The 18,450-nt window shown below is 42.9% G+C and overlaps 1 protein-coding gene across 3 annotated transcripts in view; it reads right to left on the bottom strand.

Moving 5' to 3' along the window:
• GRM5 (glutamate metabotropic receptor 5) overlaps nucleotides 1–17,763 on the bottom strand; it is a 606,414-nt gene extending 588,651 nt beyond the window's left edge. For 2 of the 3 annotated variants that reach the window (XM_018043522.1, XM_018043524.1), the window contains exon 1: nucleotides 15,606–15,772. The gene's annotated coding sequence lies outside the window, so the exon portion shown is untranslated. Of the gene's footprint in view, nucleotides 1–15,605; nucleotides 15,773–17,695 lie in introns of those variants that run through there. The other variant, XM_018043523.1, reaches the window with a different exon arrangement.

The following is an 18,450-nucleotide window of genomic DNA, read 5'->3' as shown; positions in this document are numbered from 1 at the left end:
AAAAATGTTAAATACTGGTGATATCCAATAAAAATGATGGGGTTTTTTGCTTGTTTTAGAAATGTTCTTTGTTTCCTTCCAACAGCATTGAACATGTATTGAGTATGCAATTTAAAAAAAAAGTTACTTCAAAAAAAGCCTACATCCTCGCTTTCAAATGTAATATAAAGCAAGTTGAATAATCTTCCCAACAAGTAAGTATTAGGTTTAGTTTCCATATAATACACAAAATAACAAATGAGGCCAGATTGATATTGCACATTAAATGAACTGTAGGATAGAAGAGGTGTGGAAGATTTATAAAGTAAAGCAACCCCAAGTACATAGGCATAGTGAAATAGGTACTAACTTTTGCAGAAAATAATATTCAAATTCCAGTTCTGTTACTAAGAACAGTTACTAAACTGTTTTAACCTCTCAGCACCAGAATTTCGTCGTCTGAAAAATGGGGATAACATGTGCTAGGCTGCCCTTATAGGAATTAATATAAGATACCAGCTATGCAAATGTTTTGTATATTGAAAAGGGCTATATAAATTCAAGAGATGATTTTTTTCTGTTATTAAATTTCCAAGGGCATTTGGTGGCTAGGTGATGAGGACAGAAAATTCTCTGGCAATCCACTCAGTTCTCCAGAGTCTGCAAAGTAATTACAAAGTCCTATAATAAAATTGACAGTAATCAGTCCTTTACTCCTGATTCAGGAAAAATTTCCACATCATGAAGACTCAAAGGGCTGGAAGGAAGAGTATATAGAACTACACTTCCAAGTAGAAACTTAAGACAGCTATGAATACAGTCATCTAATTCAGTTTAAACTTCTGAGAAGAAGAAAAAATTGTCCCAGGTTGCCTACAGCAAATTCTAGCATGATTTGTAAAAAAAGAACGGACAGATTGGTGATTTGGTTTATTTAAAGGGTTGTTTAAGAGACTTATTTTGTAAGATATCTACTTCTCCAGCCAAGGATCTCAAATTGTTTTAAAGTGACTAACTCCCTAATCATCACCTTTCAAAGACAGGTGATGTTGCTTCAGGAATTTATGTAATTATGATGCCTCTTCAAGAATACTAATGGTTTTCAAAACTCATCAGATCTGCAAAAATTCTAGTCCAGACACAAAATGAATATAACCTGAATCACATTTCTAATCACTCCCACCTTCATTTTCACCATTTCCTTCCACTGGCTCCTATGGCAACAGAGAAAGGCTTCCTCTATATATTGCCAAACACACACGCACACAAACCTGTCATCAAAATAGCTAGATGTTCCAGAACTAGATTTTTAGCAATATTTAAGGGGAAAATCAGCTTTGGTATGGAAGTGGGCACTGTAAGCAAGGGGGGAAGGAAGCAAAGACATTTTGTCATTGGGAAATTATCTGAATATTCTCAAGCTTTCCCTTCACTCTACTTAGCAAAGACTTGGGGACCAATGCTTATTCTCATGATCATGTGAATTCTACTGCAGACAGAAAAAATCTGAAGTAAAAGCGATCACAATCTCTCATTAAATCCAGAACGTTGGTGAGCAAATCTAGTGAGGCAACAGGGCTCATTTTTATTATGTAAGAACATCAAAGCAATGTGAGGCTAGAAGCAGCGCATTAAACTAATGAATTTAAAATACCAGTCTCATGTACTTATTAGTTACTTCCAGCAAGCCCCATGTACTGAGAATACATATGTATGTGTGTGTGTATATATATATATAATATAAAATTTTCTCATGATAGGCTAAATTATTTAACTCATTCAATGAATATCTATTAACTATGGAGTGGGAGAGACTAATGTAACAAAGAAGTGCAGTGAAGTACACTGATTATTACCCTTATTATCTTCCATCAAGCACTCATCATACACCAGGCATTTATTCATTAACTCATTGAACATATATTTATGTCCCGTGCTATGACTCTCTCCTGGGAATCAAATATTCAAGAGAGAACAGGGTGTACATGCTTACCACACTCATGGAGATTACAGGTGAGTACACTAAAACCTGACTTTAGCTGGAACCTGATGAATGCAAACAATCAAATGAAGAATGAAACTAAGTCAGTCATGTGGAAAGCATGGCTAGAACATAAAGCTTGAGTGCAACTGTGGTACAAAATGAGACTGGAAAGATAAGAAAGGGCCAGACCATGTAGAGTCTGGTAGGCCCTTGAAAGGAACTTGGAGGGTAAGTGCAACAGAAAGCCATTGAGGAGGTATAAACAAATGACTGGCACAATAAAGCCTTAGAAAAGACTGCCGGAGCTAGCTGCTCATTGTTCTGGATAGTGGACTTGATAAGGAGACGAGGTACTCTAGGTAAGAGATGATAATGACTTGGCTGTGACTGGTGACAATGGATATGGAGAGAAGTGGACACAATCAGCTATCTTAAGCAAGTAGAATCAACTGGACTTGCTGATGGATTGGATCTGGGTAAGGTAGATGGGAATTAGGGTCCACTTCCAGGTTTTGAGTCTATAAAACTGGCATATTCGGGATACTATTGACATAAGATCGGCTGAAAGAGAAACAGATTAAAGCAAAGGAAAACAATGATTTTTCTTTTGAACATGTTAATTTTGAGATGCTTTGGAAGCACCCAAGTATAGCTGTTGAAGAAGAAAGTAGATTTATAAGGCTGGAGCGAGAGAAGCATTTTAGGTTACAGATGTAAATTGAGGGTCACCAATATATAAATCTTTTAGAACGAGTAATATTACCTGAAGAGCAAGTATGAAAGTGAAAGTGAAGTCGCTCAGTCATATCCTACTTTTTGCGACCCCATAGACGGAATAGCCTACCAGGCTCCTCCATCCATGGGGTTTTCCAGGTAAAAGTACTGCAGCGGGTTACCATTTTCTTCTCCAGGGGATCTTCGCAACCCAGGGATCGAACCCGGGTTTCCCGCATTATAAGCGGACGCTTTACCATCTGAGCCACCAGGGAAGACCAAGTGTAAATAAAGAAAAAGTGTGGCTGAAAAGTAAGTCCCACAAAGAGGCAAGGTTGTGGTAAAGCAGGCAGCTCAGGAAGTAAGCAGAAAAAGTAAGAACATATGATGTCAGAAAAGACAAGAGAGTTTCCTGAGCACTTTATAAGGGCAGACACATAGAAGGCTCTCTTTTTCTCATTCCCACAGATTATATACGATGTGCACTGTATATCTAGGTCTGTATGTGGGTGTGCCTTTGTTTGTGTTGTGTGTATATCAAATATCCTTATAACAACCCAGAGATGTAGGTATTATTTTATTATCTCTATTTTCCTAATGACATAATGGGTTTTGGTAACTTAAAAGCAAGCCAGTCACTTAGAGAGTGGTGGAGCTAGAATTCATGTCTACACCTAGTAACTCTATAACATACTGTCTGTATCATCCCTGGTCACATTACTGACCCTTCTTTCAAAAGAGGTTATTTTCAAAGTCCATGAGAAATGAGAGAGGCCACTCAACATAGTTTGAACTTCCAAGGGACATAGACTCTAACAAGAGTTTGCTTAAAAACTAGAGAGTGATGAATCAGCACATAGAAGGTACAGAAGTGTATGACTATCTCGCACAAATGTATTTTTATTGTCCAGGCATCGACTACTAGATTGTGAACTGCCAGATGATAAATCAATGATTGCCTCATCCTCTGCCTTGAATACACACTGGGACTGTATGTTACTGACACTAGCTATCAACCTCAGATACCTGGAAAGTATTGGGTTGGCAAAACGTTTGTTCAGGTTCTTCTGTTACATCTTATGGAAAAATCCAAACAAACTTTTTGGCCCATGAAATATCCTTTGAAATAAATTATGACTTAGAAATTTGACAGAACTGTGCTATGACTCAGTATATTATATAGTTAGGCAACAAGTCATCCCATGTGCTTCCAAACTACAAGAAATTAACAGAGCATAAATTCCAAATAGATCAGTAGAATATATCCTAACTCTGACAGCATCACTCATTTGTCAAGTACGCCTTTATTAAGTAACTGTTCTGTAATAAGCACTCTTCTAGTTGCGGAGGATTCAATCGTAGACAAAGAAGACACAAATTCACACCCTCACTGGATCCTGTAACCCAAGGTGTTTTGTCAAACAAGGTAGGGATGTAAAATAGTGTCTGCTACACAGTAATGAAGATTACAGAGAAACAGTAATGCAGGGAAAGAAGGCAGAAAGGGTCAAGAGATATGAAAAAGAAAATTTTTTAATGTAGCCAAAGAAGTTTAAACTGCAAAATTTGTGAAAGAGAATGAGTCATGCAAATATCGAGGGAACAAAAATTCCAGGTTAAAAAAAGTAAAGGCTCAGTCCCTGAGGCAGGTTTATACTTAGCGTGCTGAGAGACAGCAAGAAGGCCAGCGTGACTGAAGTGAAGTAAAACTGGGGAGAGAGGCAGAAGGGATGTCTGAGAGCTAAAGTCCTTTTTGGACTTTAAAAGATGTTGGCTTTAAATCTGTGTGAGAGTGACTTTCTGGAAGAATTTTAAGCAGAGGAGGGACAGACAATGACCAACTGTTCAAGGAGTTTTTAACAGAGGAGGGACACAGATGACCAACTCTTCAACACGAATATGTGCACAGAGGCAGAACCGAGGAAGCACTAGGGAAACTGCTGCAGTAACTCAGGTGGGAGAGCGGACAGTGGCTTGGCTTAGGGAGATGGTAGTACAGGTGGTTGAGAACCGATAGGATTCTGAATCTATCTCGACCATAGAGTGGAAGTGTTTGCTCTCAGATCTGACTGGGGCTACAAAGGAAAGAAAAGAATCAATGAGGACACTAAGGTTTCAGGTTGATCAAACAAAAGATGGTGTCATGTTGACAGAAAACTGTAGAAGAACAGATTTGGGTGGAGATAACCAGAATTCAGTTTTTTAATACATCAGTTTTTAATGCATGTGACTCTTTGTGACCCCGTGGACTGTAGCCCACCAGGTTCCTCTGTCCATGAGATTCTCCAGGCAAGAATACTGGAGTGGGTTGCCAATTCCTCCTCCAAAGGATCTTATCTACCTAGGGATCAAGCCCACATCTTTTCATCTACCTGAACAGGCAGGCAGGTTATTTACCATCAGCACCACCTTAATACTTGGTATAAATTCAAAAAGATATATTTAATAAGCATCTGATATTGAAATTCTACAGAGAGGTCTTCATAGGAGATATAAATGGAAGGGGCATTGGTATGACTTTTTTTTTTTTTTTTTGGACACCATGAAAATGGATGAAATTACCTAGGAATTAGAGAAAGAAAACTATTTCTGAGACTAAGCCCCCAAGGAATTCCAATGTTTAAACTCCAAAAGACCCAGAGACAAGGAGAAACCAGTAAAAGAGACTGAAAAAAAAAATGAATAGAAAGTTATCTTGTAAAGTGTATGTGTGGAGGGTAGGGAGAGGAGACGAAATGTGAACTACACACGTATTGAGAAAAATTAAAAAACAGATATGGCTGTGTTTTTGCAAGAAATATTATGAGTGTGGGTGTATGCACACATGGTCTGGAAACATTACTGTTCAGTCGCTAGGTTGTGTCCAATTCTTTGTGACCCCATGAACTACAGCATGCCAAGCTTCCCTGACCTTTGCTATCTCCCAGAGTTTGCCCAAACTCATGCCCATTGAGTCAGTGATACGATCCAACCATCTTGTTCTCTACTGGCCCCTTCTCCTCCTATCTCCAATCTTTCCCATTATCAGGGTCTTTTCCAATGAGTCAGCTCCTCACATCATGTGGTCAAAGTATTGTAGCTTCAGCATCAGTCCTTCCACTCAATACTCAGGGTTGATTTCCTTTAGGATTGACTGGTTTGATCTCCCTGCAGTTTGAACTGATATAGCGGGATGTCCACTGGGTGGTGGGAATATGCATAATTTTTTATTTCTTCTTTGTTTTGTAATTTTCTGAATTTCTGCTATCAAGACTACTCGTTATTTGTAGTATTTTTTAAGTGTTGGACTGAGCGATCTGCTTTCCAGATTTCTGTCCCAGTCTGCCCTGTGCCCTGATCTCTCCTAAAACTGCCCCCCAGCTGGGTGTCTGCTGAAAGTGAAAGTCACTCAGTTGTGTCTGACTCTTTGTGATCCCATGGACTACACAGTCCATGGAATTCTCCAGGCCAGAATACTGGAGTGGGTAGCCTGTCCCTTCTCCAGAGGATCTTCCCAATTCAAGAATTGAACCAGGGTCTCCTGCATTGCAGGTGGATTCTTTACCAGCTGAGCTAAGAGGGAAGCCCAGGGTGTCTGCTATTCAAGTTAAAGTTTTTTTCTCTTCTGGGTGTATATCCCTTTGCCCCAGTGGTTCTGTTCACACTGGTACTTAGCCCTGTTATGCTCTTGTTTCATGGCCTTTAAGGCAGAGTTTTTTCAGAGCATTGGCTTGAAGTCAAGCAAACCTGGGTTTGAATCCTGGCACTGGCGTGGGCTGGTTGTGCACCCTTGATCACTTAGTCTCTCTGAGCCTAACTGGAATGAGAACAGTACCTACCTCAAAGAGTTTTAATGAGGATAGAATGAAGTAATATTTTTAAATAGTCTCTTTATAAAATCTCCCCAGTTCCCTCACCTTGCAGGATATACTCTATTCTCTCCATTCGAGAGGCATTTTCATCCATACTTTTTCATATGATTTATTAAGCAGCTAATAGTATAGCTATTTATGGGCTTGAATCACAATAAACTGTGGAAAATTCTGAAAGAGATGGGAATACCAGACCACCTGACCTGCCTCGTGAGAAACCTATATGCAGGTCAGGAAGCAACAGTTAGAACTGGACATGGAACAACAGACTGGTTACAAATAGGGAAAGGAGTCCGTCAAGGCTGTACATTGTCACCCTGCTTATTTAACTTATATGCAGAGTACATCATGAGAAATGCTGGGCTGGAAGAAGCACAAGCTGGAATCAAGATTGCCAGGAGAAATATCAATAACCTCAGATATGCAGACGACACCACCCTTATGGCAAAAAAAGTGAAGAGGAACTAAAAAGCCTCTTGATGAAAGTGAAAGAGGAGAGTGAAAAAGTTGACTTAAAGCTCAACATTTAGAAAACGAAGATCATGGTATCTGGTCCCATAACTTCATGGGAAATAGTTGGGGAAACAGCGGAAACATCGTCAGACTTTATTTTGGGGGGCTCCAAAATCACTGGTGATTGCAGCCATGAAATTTAAAGGTGTTTACTCCTTGGAAGCAAAGTTATGACCAACCTAGATAGCATATTCAAAAGCAGAGACATTACTTTGCCAACAAAGGTCTATCTAGTCAAGGCTATGGTTTTTCCAGTGGTCATGTATGGATGTGAGAGTTGGACTGTGCAGAAAGCTGAGCACCGAAGAATTGATGCTTTTGAACTGTGGTGTTGGAGAAGACTCTTGAGAGTCCCTTGGACTGCAAGGAGATCCAACCAGTCCATTCTAAAGGAGATCAGTCCTGGGTGTTCATTGGAAGGACTGATGCTGAAGCTGAAACTCCAATACTTTGGCCACCTGATGAGAAGAGCTGACTCATTGGAAAAGACCCTGATTCTGGGAGAGATTGTGGGCAGGAGGAGAAGGGGACAACAGAGGATGAGATGGTTGGATGGCATCACCAACTCAATGGACATGAGTTTGAATAAACTCCAGGAGTTAGTGATGGATGGGGAAGCCTGGCTTGCTGCGATTCATGGAGTCACAAAGAGTCGGACATGATTGAGCGACTGAACTGAACTAGTGGCTCAGATGGGAAAGAATCTGCCTGCAATGTAGGAGAGCCAGGTTCGATCCCTGGGTTGGGAAGATCCCCTAGAGAATGGAATGGCTACCTACTCCTGCATTCTTGCCTGGAGAATCCCATGGACAGAGAAGCCTGGTGGGCTATAGTCCAAGGGGTCACAAAGAGTTGGACACAACTGAGTGACTAAACCACAACACTATCACTATTTATATACAAGTTTTGTCTTCAAACAGACTTCCAACCCTTTAAAGAGTAAATTTGTGCCATACACAACACCTGATACAATCCTTACACAAAATGGATATTCAGTAAATTTTGCTGAACGAACGAATAAAGGGAACTGCCTCCACCAGGCGCTTTGGTCAGCTACTTGACTGAGATTTAAACACGTGCTCCCATCCCACTATGGAAAATTATAAAACAGATCATGAAAATCCTCTTGTCAAACAGGTCCAGGCAACAGAGAACATCAAAAAGAGAAGTACAGACTAACCGAAGTAGGAGGGAGAAACCTCTCGTGCTCCACGTGGCTTCTCGATATATGAAGAAAAACAGCAACACAGAACTAGGAAGAGTCTTATATGATATAGTTTAATTGAGACTCATGAAGAATAATGCTTTTTAGCAGAACTAGGACTCAGTTCAGCCGCTCAGTTGTGTCCAACTCTTTGCAACCCCATGCACTGCAGTGCACCAGGCCTACCTATCCATCACCAACTCCCAGAGCTTACTCAAACTCATGTCCATTGACTGGGACTAGAGTCCAGCAAAATATCATCTCAAAACTGATATTTAATCACATCCTGAAACTTGGTTCTGCTTTTCTATAATTCTCGAAGCATATAATATTTAACACACAGACTTTTTTATTTAAATGGAATATTAGTATGAAATCTAAAATGCAATATATTTTATTCTTCTCTATATAATGTATTATAAATATCTTTTGAGATTAGTTCATTTTGAAGATGGGGATAATGATAAGATTATAATTCACAACAGCTTACTATGTTCTAGGCACTGTGCTTAGCATTTCACATGAAATGTCATTTAACTATCATTAAAAAAACTGCAAGATAGATCATTTTATGCATATTTTCACTTGACATATCTAGGACTCAGAGAGAGAGGAAGGTTTGGCTACGATTCTAAGGCAAGTGAATAACAGAGTTGAGATTCACACTTAGGACTATTTCTTTCAAACAGCTGCATCATATTCAATTATATGAATGTACAGAAATTTAATCATTCCCTATTTTTGAATATTTAGATTCCTCATAGATTTTACTACTATCATAAACAGTGTTGCACTTTAATTACTTTTCAGTGTATTTCTGTAGGACAAATGCATGATGTTGCTGGCATAAATCTTTTCATGTTTTACAATCTATGAACTTAGACTGTAAGGGTGGAAGTAACTTCATTCTCAGTCCTTTCCCCTTAAGCTTATTAATTCTTTGTACCACACAGTGTTCTTTCCATAAGAACCTGCTCTCTCTTGCTTATATACAAGTTCATGAGTGAGGCCCTTTCTCCCTAGCTATTGCATCAGGAGGTCCACTCATTCACTTAGCAAGGATCTTATAGGGAAAAAAAGGATAGTAAAATCATATTATTTTATTTTCAGCATATAGAGCCTTTTCCCTTTTAATCCCATTTCAAACAAAACAAAATTACCACTCAGAAGGTCTGATTATTGCCATTTCATATAGCAGAACAGAATCCCCAAGAGAACAAATTATTGCTTTAAATTATAACTCTGATGTGGCAGGGTTAGCTATATGTTTTTAAATTCACATATATGTGAATATGTATTCTATATATATTTTCTTGCTATAGACAACGGGAAGAAATTAATTATCACAGTAATTTTAAAAGCTTTCAAAAAATTATAGACCTGTGATCTAAAAATATGCAGTACTTTATAATTCACTCAAAAGTAGTAAATGATAAGAGTTTACATAAATACTATAACTTACATGATATTTTGGTTCTGGGTCCTATTTTCAGAAGCACTGCTGCTACTGCTGCTAAGTCACTTCAGTCGTGTCTGACTTTGTGTGACCCCAGAGACGGCAGCCCACCAGGCTCCCCCGTCCCTGGGGTTCTCCAGGCAAGAACACTGGAGTGGGTTGCCATTTCCTTCTCCAACGCATGAAAGTGAAAAGTGAAAGTGAAGTTGCGTCCGACTCTTAGCGACCTCATGGACTGCAGCTTACCAGGGTCCTCTGTCCATGGGATTTTCCAGGCAACAGTACTGGAGCGGGGTGCCATTGCCTTCTCCTCAGAAGCACTAGACTACTTTATTCAATATTCTAGGTTCATACCATAATAAAATCAATCACTACCCCATTATAGAAAATAGACATATATTTAACATGCATAAAAGTACTGTGCCTCAGGGAACCATACGGTATCATATTGTATCCTAAGTGAAGATGGAGAAGAAACTATTGGTGGATAGAATTTAGCATAAATGGCAACTTACATAGTAATCAGATTCACAGTAGCATTGTCTTATTCTCAACAATTTTCTCAGATGCTGACCATCTTTCTGGCACAGATGTCTCTTATATAACTTAATCCCCACACAAGCAAATCACACAGCTCAAGACATCAGCACTAAAATGATTCCTTCTGCCTGAGCGACAGCCTTCTCATAGATAGGGGTGTCAATACTGCATATGTCATGGATACCTCGGATACATTTTCCTGAAAACAAGTGCATCCCATAGATAAGAGACACTCGGGTATAACGATACTGAGAGCATCGTAGTCTGGGGAAAGCTCCATTGTCGTAACTATCTCAAGCACACATCTGTGACCTTGCAAATAGGAAAGTCCAGCAGCCCCTCCATCTAGCCCAGGACGAAAAATATGCCATATTTAAACTGAAATCCCCGTAAAGCAAAAAGGGGCCATAAAATAACATTGTGCAAAAGTGAAGTCTGTAATTTTACGCATTAATTAAAAGGTGCTGACAGTAGAATAAAGCTCACTAAATCATTTTAAATCATTACACAACTGGTTTAGTAGTCCATGAAGACCTAAAACAGCCTTTTACAGCAAAGCAATAAAAATGATGTGATCGACAGCTAACTAGTCTCAATTTAATTATCAAGCAGGGATTCTAAACTTCTTCCCATTTTGCAGCCTTCAGCTGCTTTCTTGGTATTTACGGCACACCTCAAAAGACTGTAAAGCATTACTGTGCATATTATATTACCTAGCATCAGGTGCTTGAAAATGTGGTTTTGCATTTCTAACTCAATCTCTAGTTACTTATTAATAGCTAATATTTATTGAGTGCCTACTTTGTGCTAAATAATGTATAAGCATAATTTAATGTAAGTCTCACAATGACCTTGTTGGGTAGGTATGATTACTACCTACATTAAATCTGTCTTGAAATTGAGGTTTAGAGGTGAAGAGTCTTGCCAGAGGTCTCACACATATAGTGAATGGCAGAGTCAGGACATAAATTCAATTCTCTCTGGCTCCCAAACCCACACTCAACATAATCAGATGCTACTGCTTCCCATCTGACCAAATGGGATGGTTAGTTAAACCTTACGCGTTGGCTACAAAACATTTTGGAAATTCACCTTTCCACCAAATTCTTATGTAATGTGAATCAGCTACATTCAGAAGCCATACAAGCAAACCTAATAAATATAGCTAACTCTGTTTCATAGAATCATTTAGATTGGGGTTTCTTGACCTTACACCTGTTGCCATTGTGGACTAGGTAATTTTGGAGATTTGGGCAGGCTGCCATCCTAGGCACTGCAGGATGTTTAGAGCATCCCTGATCTGCAGATACCAACAGCATACACCTCCTCATCCTTGTGATGAATAAAAATGTCTCTAGATGCTGTCAAATGTTCCTTGCAGGTCAAAGCCATTCCCAATAGAAAACTGCTGATTTACTTGAAACTCATCCTGTCAAGATCTACATAATCATCAAAAACAGAAGACAAGTAAGAGCCATCGGGATGTGTCGCTCCTGCAAAGCCTTTTCCTGAAATGTTCTAATAATTCTAAGGAGAGCAGTTTGGAATAGACTTGCCTTTCTCCCTCTTTACACTGTAACTTGTTTCTGGCTGCGTTTCTTGTTTTGAAGCTTGGAATGTCAATTTGAGAAATACAGAGTAAACTGTCAAAGATGATATTGGTGGTGGCGGTTTAGTCACTCAGTCATATCTGATTCTTACGACCCCATGGACTGTAGCCACCCCCCCCAGGCTCCCCTGTCCGTGGGATTCTCCAGGCAAGAACACAGGAGTGGGCTGCCATTCCCTTCTCCAGGGACCTTCCTGATCCAGGGATCGATCCCACGTATCCTGCACTGGCAGGTGGATTCTTTGCCACTGAGCCACCAGAGAAGCCTATTTGTGTAATTAATTCGCCATAATCACTCGATGAGGCTAATAGTGTTACAACCTATTCCTCATTTCAAAATTGAGGAAGAGAGGCAGAGCAATGCTAAGTAACTTGCCCAAGGTCACATAGCTAATAAGCCACAAAGCTGGGATTCAAACTCAAGCAATCTTGTGCAAGGCTCTGTACTCCCAATTGTATTGCAAGTCACTGGAAACCACAATGAAATCATTCCATGGTGTTTAGCCACATCACAGATTAAAGTTACCTAATGGCTCAGCAGTACAGAATCTACCTGCCAATGCAGGAGATCCAGGTTTGATCCCTGGGTCAGGAGGATCCCTGGAGAAGGAAATGGCATTCCACTCCAGTATTCTTGCCTGGAAAATCTCATGGACAGAGGAGCCTGGGGGGCTGCAGTCCAAGGGGTCTCAGAGTCAGACACGACTGAGCAACTAAACAACAAAAACAATATAATGGGAAAAGGATAAGTCTCAGTTCCAAACAAACCAGATTTATGTGTATAAGTGTGTGTGTGGAAAGAGAGTTATGTATGCAGTTATGTGTATAAAATTATATACGCATATAATTTTATTTTTTCCACTTCTCTGCTACATGGCAATGGAAGGAAAACAACCCTCAGTTTTAACGACAGAAAAATCACTGCCTTGTATGATTGTTATATGTTTTAACTAACATATTTAATACTTGGCATGGTGCCTATGCTCAATAAATGATAGTTATAAGAGCAGAGATAAGCCTGCATCAAGACCTTTGCTTGGTTTCCCTTCCGACTAAAGGTACACACAATTCAAATGAGATTAGAGCTGGTAAAATCTAAATATTTTTCCTTCTGTTTGAGAATTTAAAGGAAATGAAAGTAAGCTTATGACATAATGTTTTTTAGAACTGTTATAGAACTACATTTTAACCAACAGAGAAAGAAATATCAAGAAAATATTTTCTTAGTTTCAAATAGTTGAAATGCAAAATCAAAATTTAAATTTTCTCACGTTATACAAGCATGCCATATGCTTAAAATATGTCTTCTGGTGCTCCTGTATTCTTATATTCTCCAAACTCTACTCAATGAAAATAACTAAATGATACTTTGGGACTAGTGTTAACATTTCTATGAATATTAAAAGTGACCCATATTTCTCAATTGTAAGAAGGTTTCTGCTTTGTATTACCAATCTACCAATCTACCCAAACTCCAAACTGATCACTTTCAGCATATATCATCATATATCAAAAAACAGCCTTCACTGTTTTATGAAGTTAGTTTAAACTATCTACTAAAATAACACAGCAAAAAGTATAAGGAGGAATAAGTGTGTCTCTTCATCTCATAAGGACAGAAATCCTGGGGAAAAAATGGTACACAAATAAGTGCAACATTTTTCACAATTAACTGTATCTCACATTTTTCTACTTTCATTGGCATTTAATTTAGTTTTTCTCTATAAAATGCTCTGAAAATCCCATAAGAAACAATATTAGACAACTCATAAAACCTTCAACATGTTTTGAAGAAATGTAAAAAAATTAGAATTAGCAAAATCCTTTAGTCATGAAAGGAAACATGTTTAATGAGATAAATCATTGAATAGGTAATATAACAATGTCAACAAGCAGAGTAAAATCTGAAAATATTATGTAGTTACTTCAATATTCTCAAAGTTTCCATATTTTGTACTGGTTGGACATATCAAAAAATCCACCTTTGAGTGAATTTTTCAGTTTTCAACTTGACATTTGCCATTATGTCCATAAAAAATGTGTACCATGATGTGATGGCAAAGGCTCGTCTACCTATGACAGGAAAGTGAAGAACTGGGCAAGTACTTGAATATTCAAATACCATCCCTCTCCTCCAAACAATCTCAATATGCCCTTTAATACATGAACATTAAAGAGTTCGGTTTCTTTTTGAGTGTAACCTACAGCCAAAACATTACCTTGGGATAGCAACAGTCTCGGGAGTGCAATGAAACTACCTAAATAATATATTTGGAGTTTACATGATCAGGGACAGCTTTTCTCTTAAAGAAGCAGTCAAGCAGTTATGTAAGAAATACTACATTCTATTCACATTCTTCAAAAACAAACCAAAAAACCCCCAAACCTTGTAGGATCTGTCCGGAGTGCTGAAAAGGCTTCCGCTGGAGAAGGCTGGAGTCTGGGAGACCAAGTAACCTGATGAGCTCACCAAGCAGGATTTTCAAGTCCCAACCAAAGGTCCTCTTAAACAGAAACTGATGTCCATAAAGGACAAAAACAGTCACAACTAATTTTTAAATGGACATAAGAGAGAAGTTGAAGGAGATGCCCTGTGCTCCATGAGAGGAGTGAGGCACACGGAGCACCCCTAACAAGAGGCGGCATGCCTGAACACTCGCAACTCAGAGGAATGTCTAGAATGTTGCATGGCCAAGAGGGTTCTGCAGAAAACCTAAGCTGAGCTCCCCGCGGGGGCAGGGTGGGGGGCCGCATAGAGCCCACGACAGCGATTTCTCGGCTGCCTCAAAAGGCCCGCAGACGAGCTCTAGCTCAGCCTCACGGGACTCACAACAATGGAACATGCAGGGAATCAAGACGGTGGCAGGAAGCCACTGCCTTCCGACTGGCCTCTGTCAGTTACTCGGCGGAGAGTAAACTGTGGGAGAGTCTATCTGCCTGCTCACTCGAGAGCTTTCGATTCAGCTTAGGCAGCACCGAGATGGTGCCTGAGTGAACACAAGCACTTGTTACCCGCCCCTCAATTTCCCTTCCCCGCAGCACCTGCTCCGGAGGGAGACCTAGCACCAGCACCTGAGCCCTCCAGGTGGGCTCCCCCCTTCCCTCTGTGAGGTCCCAGGTGCAGGCGAGGCTCTGGTCACCTGGCTAGCTCGTCGGCCTGCCCCGGGTTCTTTCCCAAGTGTCTGTAGCCTGGGCAATGCCTCTTAGGGTAACTAGCTGGCTTTGTGTCCGAAGGGCAGGCTACATCCAGAGGAGAGCAAAGAGCCGGAGGGCCGGGACCGGGAGCGGAGAGAGTGCTTTCAGCACCACCCGCTGTCCTCCGTGCTCCCGCAGCAGGAGCCGCGGTCACCGCCGCCAAGCGATGCACTGGGAAGCGGTTCTCCCCCCTCTTCCCCTCTGCCTTCGTATCTCTGAATTCTGAGCCCTCGGGTGGGTCGGCGGAGCCCAGTTCGAATTCTAAACGCCCGCCCCTGGCCTTGGGGCGCGGGACCTCGCCCCCGAAGGCATGCAGAATTCCTCGCCAGCCCCGGCCATTCCCTCCTTTCCCCCGTTGCTCTCGCCCTGTCTCGCCAACAGGTTTAACCGAAGCCACCCGCGAATAGAGCGGGCTTCGACCTCGAGGTTCTAGCCACCCCCGGCGCTCCACCCGCGACCCCCTCCCCCAAACCCAACAGGGAGCGCCCCGCAAGCTTACAGCTCCTGCGTCCTGGGCGGGCCCGGGGACCCTCTAGGCACGCAGACACTTGGCAGCTTACCCCCTGTTGGCGGCGCAGCAGGCAGGGAGTCGCGGTCTAGCCAGCCCCCCAGAAAGTTGGGCCGCGCGGATCAGCGGGGCATAGTCGGCCTCTCCGGTCCCGGGCTCCCCCCGCCCCAAGATGATCTTAAGCTCATCTCCTGCGCTCAGTGCGCGCAGAACAGCAGAGCTGAGGGCGGCGTGTGCAGCAATTCTCCCGGCTACTGAGAAAGGGGGGAAGGGGGGAAAGCGCGGAGGAGGGAGGGGTGGTAGTTTGTATTTATAGAGAAGAGAGTTCTCAGCGCAACTTTTTGGTGCCACCAAGTGGCACAGTGAGTTCCTTTAGGAACACAGACTTAGGATCGAATCTGGATGGGTAAACCAGCTCCACAGCCAGATGCTCCCAGGGTCGGAGGATTGGGGCACACCCTAGGACTTGAGTTTCCCCATGTGCACTTTCTCATCTCAATGCCTGCGATTCAGATCCTTACATTCTAAGGATGAGCTGGTGTTGAGGGGGAACAGGCACCTGTGCCCTCTGCACACAAGTGGCAGAGGTGTCAAGGACACTAGGCAGGTGCCAGTAGCCTCCTAGGAGTCTAGGAACCCTTCTCTCTGCTAACCCTCTGCTCAGATTACAGTATTCTCAAACATCACTCTCAAACCGTCCTGCCATCACCTGAGTGCCCAACCTTTAAAGTACGTTGCCATTCATTTCCCTTGCACTAGAATCAATTCCAGAGTATTTCCCAACCCTCATTCAAAGAACATCACAGCTTGCTACCCAACTTTCTTCTTTAACTGCTACCTTTAAAAAAGCATGGAACTTTAGACTCTGTGGATCTGAACCTCTCCAAATCACATTCAGAACTCCAGATTCTCTTGGCTATAGCGACGTGTCTGATTGTCCTTCTCAGCCATTTCTACGGACGTCTCTGTATGCATTACACCGACAGCATAGCCAAGAGCTTGCAAATGTCTTTGATACTTTACCCTGAAGCTCCCTTGATCCAGATTTTCTGGGTGCTCTTCCTTGTGTGCAGATCCTCAAACCCATTTGATCCTAGGCAGACACTGCTGCAGCATGGGACCTTAGTGACCCAATACACAGAAGAGCCTCTATGTTTCTACATGTTCAAGGTCACATATTTTCCTAGACACCAGCCCAGAGACTACTAACCCAGGGTGATACCAAAGAAACGCAGTGATGGCAAACCTGACTCCCAGCTCCTGCTCCTTCTGGCACTGTACACAGCCCATTCAGTCATGTTTAGCTCTCTTCTCTTTCCTCTCTCTCCATCACCCTCTTTCTGACCCCATCCTTTGCAAAGTCCCATAAAGGAACCTGGAGTAAGGATGTTTTCCTAACCCCAGAGGGAGTACATAAACTTGAGCTTAAAGGTCCAGAGTTGCAGGTGTACCCCGTTAAAATGGCCCCTGTTCTAGAAAATTGCTCCTTCTCGGAAATGTAGTCATGGAAGTGTCATTTTAGAAATGGAACACTGGCATTTACACCCAGCGAGATTCCTCTTTTGCTCTTCTTCAGGGTGAAGCACCAGCAAACGCTCTTATGAGCTCCCCCAGCAACACCTAATGGCTTCAGAAATAGAGACTCCCCTCCTTTGTCAAATGTGCCCCTCTGTGCACATGTATCGGTATGCGTGAAGAGACAGAAAGAGATGTCCAAACCCTCCCTTTGGCTCAGACCTCTTTTTTTTTTTTCTTTTCTGATTTTTTTTTTAGTTCATTTTCTATGGAAACAAGCCCACTTAAATCCCTCACTTATGCAAATACGAGCAAAGCGATCTTCATAAAGCTCTCATTGGAGAGACGCCGCGGTAGCCTGGGCTCCGGACTCGAGATTCCTGTCTGATTCACCCAGCACACGTCCTTGGAGGGTGACTTTTCCAAACTTGCAGGACCTCGCAGCGTCCCTGGCTCCCCCAGCTCTCCGCCTGCCCACCGCCCGCCCTCTCGGGTGCATCGCCCCGGCTCCCGCCCCGTGCCGGGCGGCCCTCCATCCCTGCACTGGGGGAGGGGCCCCGGGTGGCTCCCACCGCCACCGCCACCGCGACCCCCTAGCCCAAAGAAGGAGAAATGCGCTGCGCTTACCGGGTGCGCGCCCGGAGCCCGGCGTCCCCTGGCCAGCCGCTCCTGGCCGGCAACCCGCGCTCGCCGAGCGGCCTAGGCTGCGGCTGGGGCGCTAGCGGCGGCGGTGCGGGCGGCGGCGGCGGCAGGCGGCGCAGCGGCCTGGGCGCTCGCGCTCTCGGGCCCGCGCCGGGAGCACGTGCCGCGCTCGGGCAGACGCGGCTGGAAGCGCAGCGCTCGCCGGCCCGGCTCCTGCGGCGCGCGGCGGGGCCGGGGGAGCGAGCGGGCGCGCACAGGCCGGGCCACCGGGGTCTTGGAGCCTCGTAGGCTTGGGGTTCGATCCAGGGTCGCCTCGGGCTCCCTCTGCGGCGCCTCGGCTTCCCTCCGGTAGCCGCGGGAGGAACAGAGCGGTGCGGGGAGGCGTGGGTGGCTCGTCACTCAGAGAGAGGCTGGGGGAGCAGGTAGATCATAAGCTTCTCCCTGACGATGGCACTTAAACCTCCGACTGGGGTTGGGAGAAGGGGTGTCACGGCGGGAGGGTGCAGAGGACCGGGAATTCAGGGAACTCCAAGAGGATTCAGAGGTGTGAATGATTAGAAAGAATGGGCTCCTTAATAGCATTACTTAATAATGCCATTTTGCATTTGCCTGCACTTCTTGCAAAGGATTGTTTCTACGTCCATTAAAATTTCTTTCTCTGTAGCAGTTAAGTATCTTTTACTTCCTTAAATGACTAGACTGTCTTTTCCTCCACTATCCCTGTAACTGACCAATACTGT

This window comes from Capra hircus, chromosome 29 (genome assembly GCF_001704415.2).
Source record: "Capra hircus breed San Clemente chromosome 29, ASM170441v1, whole genome shotgun sequence".
Lineage (NCBI taxonomy): Eukaryota > Metazoa > Chordata > Mammalia > Artiodactyla > Bovidae > Capra > Capra hircus.
The sequence above is the reverse complement of the archived record's forward strand: the minus strand, read 5'-3'. Positions and strand labels throughout refer to the sequence as shown.